We start from the raw sequence: 12,656 nt of genomic DNA on the forward strand, positions 1-12,656 counted from the left end.
ACTGACACAGGTTAATCAAAAGACTTTTCTGAATTCACAAAACCTGCTCCAGAATCAGGTCCAAATGCCTACTCTGACTGAGGTCTTTCTTTGCTACAAAATTCTCATTCCAGGCCTAAAGGAAAATTTAGAAAACATATTCTCATTTTAAGATCACTTAGAAAACAGGCAAACACTAATCATGATTATAATGTATTTAAATGTCTTATTATATTGGCTAGTCTGACTCTTAGTATCTTTTTTCCCATGTGATAAAGTTTAAACAAAACAAACGAAATAAATTATGATCTAGCAATGAAAACTGAGAGAAACTCTAAATCAATTAATTAAAAATATGGTCTTTGCTCTTATGAAATTGCATTAAACTATAACACAGGTATATTCTCAAAGAAAAGAGAAAAATATATCTTGCTGCCCTTAAGTGATGCAATTTCAATACAAAGATAATATATAAAAATAAATAATCTTGCTATAAAATATCATCATGTGATAGGTAGAATAATTCATCTGATTATGCATTCCCATCTGACATACTTCAGCTCATCTTAGAGGGATATAATTGCAAAATGTAAAATTTTACATGCCAAGCAATGATACTCATTCTTCTTTTTTAAAATAAATTAATTTCAGCTTAGTAAATATTCTGTGTCTGCTACATACAGATCACCATGACAAGTACTTGGGGGGATATAAAGTTGAATAATATATGATTCTTGGCCTAAAGAATAAAGGATCAAATATTGTAAGATGAAGCAGAATGTGATAAAGCTCCATTAGAAAAATATTACTTTCTGTGGAAGATCAAAAGAGGCAGACACATTGTCTAGGTTGATCATCAAAAATGGCTCAATGAAAGAAGAAGCATTTGATCTGTGCTTTGATAGCCAAAGATGGATAACCAAAGTCTGCCTGTAGAGAGAACAACATAACTACAGACACACAGGCAGAATTTACAGTTTGGCTGAGCTTGTTACATGGTAACATGGTAGCTAAGCAGCAAAAAAGACTGTATGCAGAGAGCATGGAAACAAGCTAAGTGTCCGTGAATGGCTAAAGAAGTTGTGATATATATATGTATGTACACACACACAAAATGGAGTTCTACTCAGCCAGAAAAAGAATGAAATCCTGCCATTTGCAACGACATGGATGGAACTTGAAAGTATTATGCTAAGTGAGATAAATCAGAGAAATATAAATGCTGTATGATTTCACTGATATATGGAATTTAAAAAATCAAACAGGAAAAATACTCATGGGTACAGAGAACATATTAGTAATTACCAGAGAGGAAGGCAGTTGGGGGAGGCAGACATGAGTGAAGGGGTCAGCTGTATGGTGATGGATGGTAACTAAGCATGTGGTGATCACTTTGTAGTATATATAGATCTTGAAATATAATGCTTTACACCTGAAACTTATATAAATTTTAAAAGTTGAAATTTATGATACAGGGCCTTTAAATATCAAGATAAAGAAATGGGAGTCAATTTTGGAAATGACTGGACAACTTTTTAAAGCTTTTGATGAGGGAAATTAAATGGTCAGAACTGTAATTTCAGCACATTGCTTCCCTCCCCCCCTGTACATTACATCCCCAGGACTTATATATTTTATAAGTGGAAGTTTGTACCTCTTGACTTTACTTTGCATTATCAGCCCATTTTCTTGACAGTGTTGTGGAGCACTACCACTGAAATGCAAATGTGATAGTGTAAGTGAGAGGTAATGACCTTCTGAGCCAAGGTTCTAATGACAGGTATGGAAAAGGGGATGATGTGCTCTGTGAAGGGGGACTTTCTAATATTTGGCAGCTGATTAGAAGATGGTAAAGGGTGTATGTAACTGATAATACCAAAACTCAAGTGATATAAAACAATAATAAATCTTACCTCTTACTTTTCCAGAGGACCAAGAATTTGAGAGTGATTTGTCTTGGTGATTCTGACTTGGGATATCTCACAAGATTGTAGACAGTTATCAGCCAAGTCTGCAGTTATCTGAAGACTTGAATTGGGTTGGACCATCCACCCCCAAGGCTTACTTAACATAGATGGCAGGTTTACTGACTGTTGGCAGGAGCTTCAGTTCTTCTCCATCTAGACCTCTCTATAGGGCTTAAAACTCAACATTCAAAAAACTAAGATCATGGCATCTGGTCCCATCACTTCATGGCAAATAGATGGGGAAACAATGGAAACAGTGACAGACTTTATTTTTGGGGGTTCCCAAATCACTGCAGATGGTGACTGCAGCCATGAAATTAAAAGACGCTTGCTCTTGGAATAAAAGTTATGACCAACTTTTAGACAGCTTATTAAAAAGCAGAGACATTAACTTTGCCAACAAAGTTACATCTAGTCAAAGCCATGGTTTTTCCAGTAGTCATGTATGGATGTGAAAGTTGGACTATAAAGAAAGCTGAATGCTGAAGAATTGATGCTTTTGAACTGTGGTGTTGGAGACAACTCTTGAGGGTCCTTTGGACTGCAGGAAGATCCAACCAGTCCATCCTAAAGGAAATCAGTCCTGAATTTTCATTGGAAGGACTGATGCTGAAGCTGAAACTCCAGTACTTTGACCACCTGATGTGAAGAACTGACTCATTGAAAAAGACCCTGATGCTGGGAAAGATTGAAGGTGGGAGGAGAAGGGGATGACAGAGGATGAAATTGTTGGATGGGGTCACTGACTCAATGGACATGAGTTTGAGCAAGCTCCAGGAGTTGGTGATGGACAGGGAAGCCTGGTGTGCTTCAGTCCATGGGGTCGCAAAGAGTCGGACACAACTGAGCCACTGAACTGAACTGATAGGGCCATTTGAGTATCCTCACAACATGGTAGCTAGCTTCCCCTGGAGGGAGTGGTTAAGGAGGCTGAGGCAAACACTGCAGTACTTTTTATAACTAGCTTTAGAAGTCTCACACCATCACTTCTGCAGAATCCTATTGTTCATGTCTGTCAGCCCTAATTCACAGTGGGAAGGCAGTATGCAAAGGTATGGATACGGAAAGAAGATCCTTGGGGAACATCTTGGTGGCTGTCAATCAAAGGGTGTTCTTTTTTTTTTTTCTAATTTTATTTTATTTTTAAACTTTACATAATTGTATTAGTTTTGCCAAATATCAAAATGAATCTGCCACAGGTATACATGTGTTCCCCATCCTGAACCCTCCTCCCTCTTCCCTCCCCATACCATCCCTCTGGGTCATCCCAGTGCACTAGCCCCAAGCATCCAGTATCGTGCATCGAACCTGGACTGGCAACTCGTTTCTTATACTAACGCATATATATGGAATTTAGAAAGATGTTAACAATAACCCGGTGTACGAGACAGCAAAAGAGACACTGATGTATAGAACAGTCTTATGGACTCTGTGGGAGAGGGAGAGGGTGGGAAGATTTGGGAGAATGGCATTGAAACATGTAAAATATCATCAAAGGGTGTTCTTTGGGAGAAGGAATTCTCTAGTTTATCTCCCAAGATCTTATCTCAGTTTACGACTGATCTGAAAAATGAAAGATGTCTTTGAGCTTTTGAGTTTGTGTAATTGGGAGAATTTTAGTTCTGCCTTTTAATAGAAGAAGGCGGCTAAGAGGAAAGATATATAACTTTGATTTATTTTTATATCTTTTCTTTGAGCAGTGAAATACAGAGAATGTATTTAATTTTAACCCCTCAAATCTCAAAGGTTAATTGAAAGATACAAAATTCAACACATACTCTTCTGTAGTCAGTTCCTTTCAAGGACATGAATTGCATCGGAATAAGGTATGTCATGAATCATTGCTTCATTTTTGATGGAACCTGAAAAGGAAGCCCTTTCTTTTCACTGTACTTAAATATCCAATTAAATGTGTCCTTTTTAGAAGAAGGGAATTTTTAATAAGACTCACTTTGGATCCATGGAATTGAGAAAGAAGGGTTTCTATCAGCATATAGTAGTTAATAGTGACAAGAAATTATCCAAGGTGTATAAAGATTTGCCAGTAGATGCTGAAATATTGAAGATAATTGGAAAAATTTCAGAAGAGCTTAACAACTGTAGTCCTCATGGAGATATAAAGGGGCAAAAGAGATGATTTCAATTGTTGTACTCTATAAAAGCTGACAAATTCCAAAAGAAATCATAACAGACTTGCAGTTGATATGGATGCCTTTTTCTTTGCCATAAACCCAAATCCTTGCTCTCTGACGTCATTTTATAATTATAACAGATAAGACTGCCTGTGTGTAATCACAGAGCCAGATCCATTTCAGAATGCACAGCCTCAGGGCTGTCTTCGGCTCTGCTGAATCCCTATGGCTGCTATTATTATGCTCTGGATTTAAAGCTTCATTATTCCTTTCATTACTTATTAAAACTGCACATACCACCCAAATGGAGATTGTTAAATGCAGGTGTGAGTGTGCCTATGCGGGAGGATATTACAGCTATCTTGTATCCTATTTCATTCCCTTGAAAAGCATCATGTATGTGTGTTGTTGTAGCATGTGTATAACCTGTTCATTGATACATCATTTTTGAGATTTGCAGGATAGTTTGCTCTATCATCCAGCCAACAACAGTAAATTAAAACTGCCTGAGGGTCCCATTTCCTACCACTCTGTATCCTGGATTAAATGACATAAAAGATTGATTATACTGTAATGCCCTATCTATGAGGGTGGTTTCTTTTATTCATATTAAAATGAACTAAATATTTTAGAACCTAACTGAAGAGTTGTCTGGTTTCTTCTTTTTACTATAATGTGGTTAGAAAAGTATTTCTTGCAAGATCGAATTAAGCATAGAATAGCTTTCATTTTTTTCTCTCCCGATGATCTGAGCATAAGTGTATGCTTCCTGACCAATCTGTCAGTGGCTACCATGGGGGAAATTTTGTGTGATCCCAATGAATCTTCCGAATGCAGAGGAGTTGAACTAGGATATAGCCAAGTGGTGAAGCACCTGGGAAATGGTTTACACAGGTCACTGGTCTGTCTGAGAGGAAAAGACAAAAGCATTGCTACCTGCATTAAACATAGGGGTTACTGGAATTTTTGAAACCCTACCTTTTCACTGTACTTAAATATCCAACTTCATGTGTCCTCTTTTAGGAGAAGAAATTTTTTAGTAACACTCACGTTGGATTCATGGAATTGAGAAAGAAGGGTTACTATCAGTAGACAGTAGTTAATAGTGATAAGATATTATCCACCTCTATAAATTTACCAGATGAAATGTGGGAATCTTTCTGTGTAATCCTTCTGGAGACAGAGAAGGAAGTGTTTTGGACAACATTTGACTCCACTGTGCTTCTCAAATGGTTAAGTTGCACTGAGGATTACTTCTGTGGCTCCTGTCTATCATTCACTTCCCTCCAAATGTGTTTGTAGTTCAGAAAGGGAAATATGGGTCACAATTTGGGAAAAGTGATTCAGCTGTTATCCTTTTGATTATTGTGGTTATTGTTATGACATGTATACTATTAGGGGAGTCAAATTTTAAATTGATTTCCTTGGTACATTATGCTTATTTTGCCTTGATTAAGAAGTGCTTCCCTAACTTAAAGTCTCAAATGTGTGTCCAGTACTTTAGATTTTTAAAAAATTCATGTTTTAATCTACTTGGACTGTTTTATGGGTAAGGTGCAATGTTTCCAATTTAGTTTTTTTTTTTTTTCCTGTGGCATGGAGGATCTTAGTTTCCTAATCTGGGATCGAACCTGTGCCCTCCACAATGGAAGCATTAAGTCTTAACCACTGGCCCCCAGGGAAGTCCTGATTCCAATTTAATTTTATTATTTCATTTGGATAATTTCATATAGATAAATAACCCATATTACACTGATTAATCTATCTCTGTCACATATATGAAAGTGAAAGTGAAGTCACTCAGTCGTGTCCGACTCTTTGCGACCCCGTGGACTGTAGCCCACCAGGCTCCTCTATCCATGGGATTCTCCAGGCAAGAATACTGAAGTGGGGTGCCATTTATATAGATCCTATTTATTTCTGTGTATCTTTTTCTACTCTGTATTCTTTGTTGTCTGCATTTCTATCCCTTTGCCAAAACCCACAATGAAATTTTGTGATGTTTCAATAACTGAAAGTGCAGATCTCTGTCGTTATCCTTTTTTCCCTAAAGTTATCTTCATTATTTATTATTAGTCTCTTGCTTTTTCAAATAAGTTTTGAATGATTTTCATTAAGCTTCATGGAAAAAAGAAGCTAATGGGATTTTTACTGGAACTGTCTTAAAATTATAGATTAATTGAGAGATAGCAGATATTATATATCATAATATTGTGTCTTCTCATTCTAGAATGTGATATATAATTTATTAAACTCTTCTTAGAACCTTAAAAATGGTAATTTTATCTATTCAATTACCGTGCACCATTTGTTGAAGTTATTTATACCTTGTATATTTTTCTGATTTAAGGGTTGAATCTTTGCTTCAACTTTATTAGTAATGAAACTATTACTTTGATTCCCCCCTCCTCTTTTATACTCCTTTGCCTGTCACTAACTAATTTCTAACTTGGGTGAAAGGAATAAGTGTGCTATCCATCAGCAATCTAATACTCTAACATCTTGGACCATTGGTTGGAAGCCTTGAACTGATACTTGGGGAAGATAAGATCCATGCTGCTGACACAGATTTGACAAGGGGCATCAGATTTCAATGTTTTCATAAGTCATGTGATTTTTTCACCTTGGTGGGGTTTTAAAAAGAATTTTCTTTTTTTTTTTTATTGGGGTATAGTTGATTTACAATGCTGTGTTAGTTTCAGGTTATAGTAAAGTGAATCAGTTATGTGTATACATATATCCACTCTTTTTTTTTATTTTCAGATCATGGGTTTTTTAATGGCTCAGGCTGGACAAGCCTCAGTAAGCATAGACAACAGAGCTTCATGTTGACCTCACCCTGACCCACATCAGCATAGCTTATAGCCAAGCAGTCCATACTAACATGAGGATTAAATGACCAAAGAGAAAGCCATTTAGTCCTAGTTAATGCTTCTATCAAAACAAGCTCAGCTTTCCAGGTATTTGAACTTTCCAAGTATTTGTGCATAAAGCCAAAGGAATAAGAGAGAGATTGAGAGAGTGAGAGAGAGATTGAGAAAGTTAGAGAAAGATTGAGAGAGGGAACTTTTTTTTTTTTTTAAACTTTACATAATTGTATTAGTTTTGCCAAATATCAAAATGAATCCACCACAGGTATACATGTGTTCCCCATCCTGAACCCTCCTCCCTCCTCCCTCCCCATACCATCCCTCTGGGTCGTCCCAGTGCACCAGCCCCAAGCATCCAGTATCGTGCATCGAACCTGGACTGGCATCTCGTTACATACATGATATTTTACATGTTTCAATGCCATTCTCCCAAATCTTCCCACCCTCTCCCTCTCCCACAGAGTCCATAAGACTGTTCTATACATCAGTGTCTCTTTTGCTGTCTCGTACACAGGGTTATTGTTACCATCTTTCTAAATTCCATATATATGTGTTATTATACTGTATTGGTGTTTTTCCTTCTGGCTTACTTCACTTTGTATAATAGGCTCCAGTTGCATCTACCTCATTAGAACTGATTCAAATGTATTCTTTTTAATGGCTGAGTAATACTCCATTGTGTATATGTACCACAGCTTTCTTATCCATTCATCTGTTGATGGACATCTAGGTTGCTTCCATGTCCTGGCTATTATAAACAGTGCTGTGATGAACATTGGGGTACACGTGTCTCTTTCCCTTCTGGTTTCCTCAGTGTGTATGCCCAGCAGTGGGATTGCTGGATCATAAGGCAGTTCTATTTCCAGTTTTTTAAGGAATCTCCACACTGTTCTCCATAGTGGCTGTACTAGTTTGCATTCCCACCAACAGTGTAAGAGGGTTCCCTTTTCTCCACACCCTCTCCAGCATTTATTATTTGTAGACTTTTGGATCGCAGCCATTCTGACTGGTAGAACTCCTAGAGGAGAACATAGGCAAAACAGTCTCTGACATACATCACAGCAGGATCCTCTATGACCACCTCCCAGAATATTGGAAATAAAAGCAAAAATAAACAAATGGGACCTAATTAACCTTAAAAGCTTCTGTACATCAAAGGAAACTATTAGCAAGGTGAAAAGACAGCCTTCAGAATGGGAGAAAATAATAGCAAATGAAGCAACTGACAAACAACTAATCTCAAAAATATACAAGCAACTCCTACAGCTCAACTCCAGAAAAATAAATGACCCAATCAAAAAATGGGCCAAAGAACTAAATAGACATTTCTCCAAAGAAGACATACAGATGGCTAACAAACACATGAAAAGATGCTCAACATCACTCATTATCAGAGAAATGCAAATCAAAACCACTATGAGGTACCATTTCACACCAGTCAGAATGGCTGCGAGAGGGAACTTTTGTTATTTTCCCAGCCAGATACATATGCTGAATTTTTTAAACTTCCAATAGCAGAATCATGAGAGATACAGACCAACGGTATGTGTGTTTCTTGCCAGGCACAGGTAGGTAATGTTTGTTTAGAAGCTCCATATTTTCAGTCCCTCTTAATGTAACTTTGAGCTATATTCATGGCTCATTGTTCATTGCAGTAGAATGAAATAAATTTTAGAAAATGTTAGAGAACAAGATTATGCCTTAGATTTGTCCAATTGGACCCTCTCTTGATATATGGAATGTTCAGTGAATCATCAAGGATGTGGAGGACTATTCATTATAGCTATTCATGTAATGTACCATTACTGTTTTCTATTCTGTTCTATGCTATTCCATTCCATTCCTCGTTAAAATTCTGGTCAGGACTTGCAAGTTGACTTCCTGTCTTACTATAAGCCCTTACCTGAAGCATGAAAAACACTGGACTAGACTCTTAGTGATACAGGATTTCTAATGCAGGTTTTTTAGCCAGTTCCTCAGGAGTTACCTAGATTTTTATTTATTTTCCAATACTGGTAGTCAATTCTGTGAGCTCTACATAGGATTCCACTAAATTACTTTTCAGTCTCAGCCTAACTCAGTTTCTGCCTGTGACTCAGACCTCAAGAGGCTTCATATCTTTAAATAGAATAATGCTGATGAAATTGGAAATGCAGTTGGTACTTGGATGACTGTTTCTCCTAAAACGAATGCTTAATAAGGACATAAATTTTTATTACATTTGCTAGCATACAACTTTAAGAGAGGGGCAAGTGATAGGGTCTGGCAGGCTGATTCAAGCTGTGAAATTCAAGAAGTGAAAGAGACATTTGTTAATCCATGAAGTTATTACTACAATGATAATAAAGCAAAATTATTATGAAAAACTCTTCAGAGAATCGATTACAGAGAAAGTTGTTTAAATAACAACCTTATAATTCTGCCTTAAATATGAATATCAGTAAATCTTTAATTTTTCTTAAATGTGTACTGTATCAATTACATGTGTGTTATATACCTAACATATATATATAGAGAGAGATTGCTTAATGATAGTAATTACATGATTATTATGATTCATTTGTATCATAAGTATCATTGCATAAGTATCATTTATGCAATACACACAAATAACAGATCCTAACACATGCAAATATAACAAATCCTAACAACAAACTGGGTATCTTTCTCTACATTCATACTTGCTGCAGTGGTTTCATCAGAGAAGTTATAATCTCATAGCAAGTAAGTATCAGAACCAGGATTTGCTTTGAGGTCTATTTAACTCTAAAGCCTGAAGTCTTTCTATCAATTTAGTGTTTCTCTGGCAATACAAATAGGAAATTGAAGATGAAAAGAAAAAAGTTGACTATTGCCAACTGCTTCCAAGATTCCCTTTGCATTTAAATATTATTTTTCACAATAAGTAATACAAAATTGCATGTCATCTCTCCATCTGTGCTTCTCAAACTTCAGCTCCCTCTCCTACCAAGGAAAAGTTCCATTGCCTGTCCAGTTCAGAATCCCATCTAGCTCTGATTTTATTCATAGAAAGATTTACATTAACTAAATCTCTGAGAGATTCTGACTAGTCCACTGCTACTTCTTTGTAGAAGTTGTTGTTCAGTCTCTCAGTCATGCCCAACTCTTTGCGACCCCATGGACTGCAGCACGCCAGGCTTCCCTGTCCTTCACTATCTCCCGGAGTTTGCTCAAACTCATGTTCATAGAGTCAGTGATGCCATCCAATCATCTCATCCCCTTTTCCTGCTGCCTTCAGTCTTTCCTAGCATCAGGATCTTTTCTAATGTTGGCTCTGTGCATCAGGTGGCCAAAGTACTAGCGCTTTAGCTTCAGCATCAATCCTTCCAGTGAATATTCGGGGTAGATTTCCCTTAGGATTGACTGGTTTGATCTTGCTGACCAAGAGACTCTCAAGAGTCTTCTATAGCACCAAAGTTTGAAAGCATCAATTCTTTGGCACTCAGCCTTCTTTATGGTCCAACTCACGCATCCATACATGACTACTGAAAAAACCATAGCTTTGACTAGATGGACCTTTGTTGGCAAAATGATGTCCCTGCTTCTTAATATGCTGCCTAGGTTTGTCTTAACTTTTCTTCCAAGGACCAAGGGTCTTTTAATTTCATGGCTGCAGTCGCCATCTGTAGTGATTTTGGAGCCCAAGAAAATAAAGTCTGTCGCTGTTTCCATTGTTTCCCCATCTATTTGCCATGAAGTGATGGGACCAGATGCCATAATCTTAGTTTTTTGAATGTTGAGTTTTAAGCCAGCTTTTTCACTCTTCTCTTTCACCTTCATCAAGAAGCTCTTTAGTCCCTCTTCACTTTCTGCCATAAGGGTGATGTCATCTACATATCTGAAGTTATTGATATTTCGTCTGGCAATTTTGATTCCACCTTCAGCTTCATCCAGCCTGGCATTTCACATGATGTACTCTGCATATAAGTTAAATAAGCAGTGTGACAATATACAGCCTCAATGTATTCTTTTCCCAATTTTGAACCGGTGTGTTGTTCCATGTCTGGTTCTAACTGTTGCTTCTTTACCTACATACTGGTTATAGTGCTGCTTCGTAATAAGTAAAACTGCGATACTGAATAAATGTAGCAGAAACTCTGTTAATATGGCCTCCAGTTGTGGCTCAGACAGTTAAGACTGTCTGCAATGTAGGAGACCTGGATTTGATCCCTGGGTCAGAAAGATCCCCTGCAGAAGGGAATGGCTACTTACTCCAGGATTTTTGCCTGGAGAATTCCATGGACAGAGGAGCCTGGCAGGCTACAGTCCATGGAGTCGCAGAGTCAGACACGACTGAGCAACAAACACACACACAGTGAATATATAATAACAAATCAGTGTAAAGGAAGAACAGATCTGGGGTGGACTATCTGTGATAAGCAGATTTACCATTAAACTAATGAAGGTCAATCTTTAGGGCTCTTAACTTGAGCAGGCTACTTTCAACGCTCTACTGGTTATGATGATGTTATATCCTTTTTTTAGGAAGTCCTCCATGCCAAATTACAATAGCTTCATGTTCCACAATATCTAGATTCTCTCCTAGGCAATTTGGACATGATATGGTTATTCCTGCCTCAAATATAAGATCAAGATAAAAAAGGAGGAAAAATTGCAAGGGAATTAATATAGAAAAAAAGAAGAGGAGCAAATAAAGGGCAAAATGACAGAGTTGTTAAGAAAAGGAAAGTTTGGGAGTCATTTAGAAATTTCTTGGTACTATTAAGTGAAGCCCAGAGAACATGGAATTACAGACTAAAGAAATATGTGTCTTCCCTTTTCACTTGGGAGTATTCTCTGACAGAAAACTCCCACATGAATCCCCAACACAATAAGCTTCAAATGTACTTAGCTTGTTATTAGAAAGATTGTGCAAAACTCCTAAGGAAATAGAAATGCATGGTGCTGTAATTGATAATATTTACCCTACCTGTCAGTTTCTCAACTGAAAATTTTCATTAGACACAAGTTGTGCTATGCTTAGTCACTCAGTCATGTCCGACTTTGCCACCCTTTTGGACTGTAACCCACCAGGCTCCTCTGTCCATAGGATTCTCTAGGCAAGAATATTGGAGTCGGTTGCCATGCTCTTCTCAAGGAGATCTTTCCAATCAATCCCAGGATTGAACCTGCATCTCCAGTGTCTCCTGGGATTCTGTATCTTCTGAGCCATCGGGGAAGCCTTAAGACACTAGACTCTTGGATATTTCAAGAATCACCTTTCAAGGCAGGAGAAAGATTGAATTGGAGAGGAGAGAAGTTCATACATTAGAAATTTATCAGAATAGAAAGGAAAGTTAATCACAGAGAATCTCCATATCTTTAACAGGTATTTAACAGGTTTAGAAGAGTAGGGAGAATTGATGGCCATTTCAAAGGAAAGGTTAATTTCACTCAAAATTGCAATAAAGTGCTTTGAACATATGAAAATGAATGGAGCTAGAGGAGCCTTGAGATATCTCCCTGAAAGGGAAGAGTGTGGGGAAGTAGTGAAAGAGAGATATGGTGACCAGAAGTATAGATGGGTAAAAACTGACTAGATACTCACCAAAACTAGGCACCCTCTTCTTAGGCACCCTGTTGAAACTATATTCCCTAGCTTCCCTGAATCTATTTGGAACCATATAAGAAGTTCTTGCAAATGAAAAGCAGGTGGCAGTAGTATGCTATTTCTGGATAGAGGCATT

The 12,656-nt window shown here is 37.4% G+C and overlaps 1 long non-coding RNA gene across 16 annotated transcripts in view; it reads left to right on the top strand.

Moving 5' to 3' along the window:
- Positions 1-12,656, top strand: part of LOC147340119 (uncharacterized) — a 571,221-nt gene that overhangs the window by 231,377 nt on the left and 327,188 nt on the right. The gene's annotated exons all lie outside the window — the stretch shown is intronic.

The sequence above is a fragment of the Bos grunniens genome, chromosome X (genome assembly GCF_055505025.1).
Source record: "Bos grunniens cultivar Pamir isolate PY7600 chromosome X, Bosgru_T2T1.0, whole genome shotgun sequence".
NCBI lineage: Eukaryota > Metazoa > Chordata > Mammalia > Artiodactyla > Bovidae > Bos > Bos grunniens.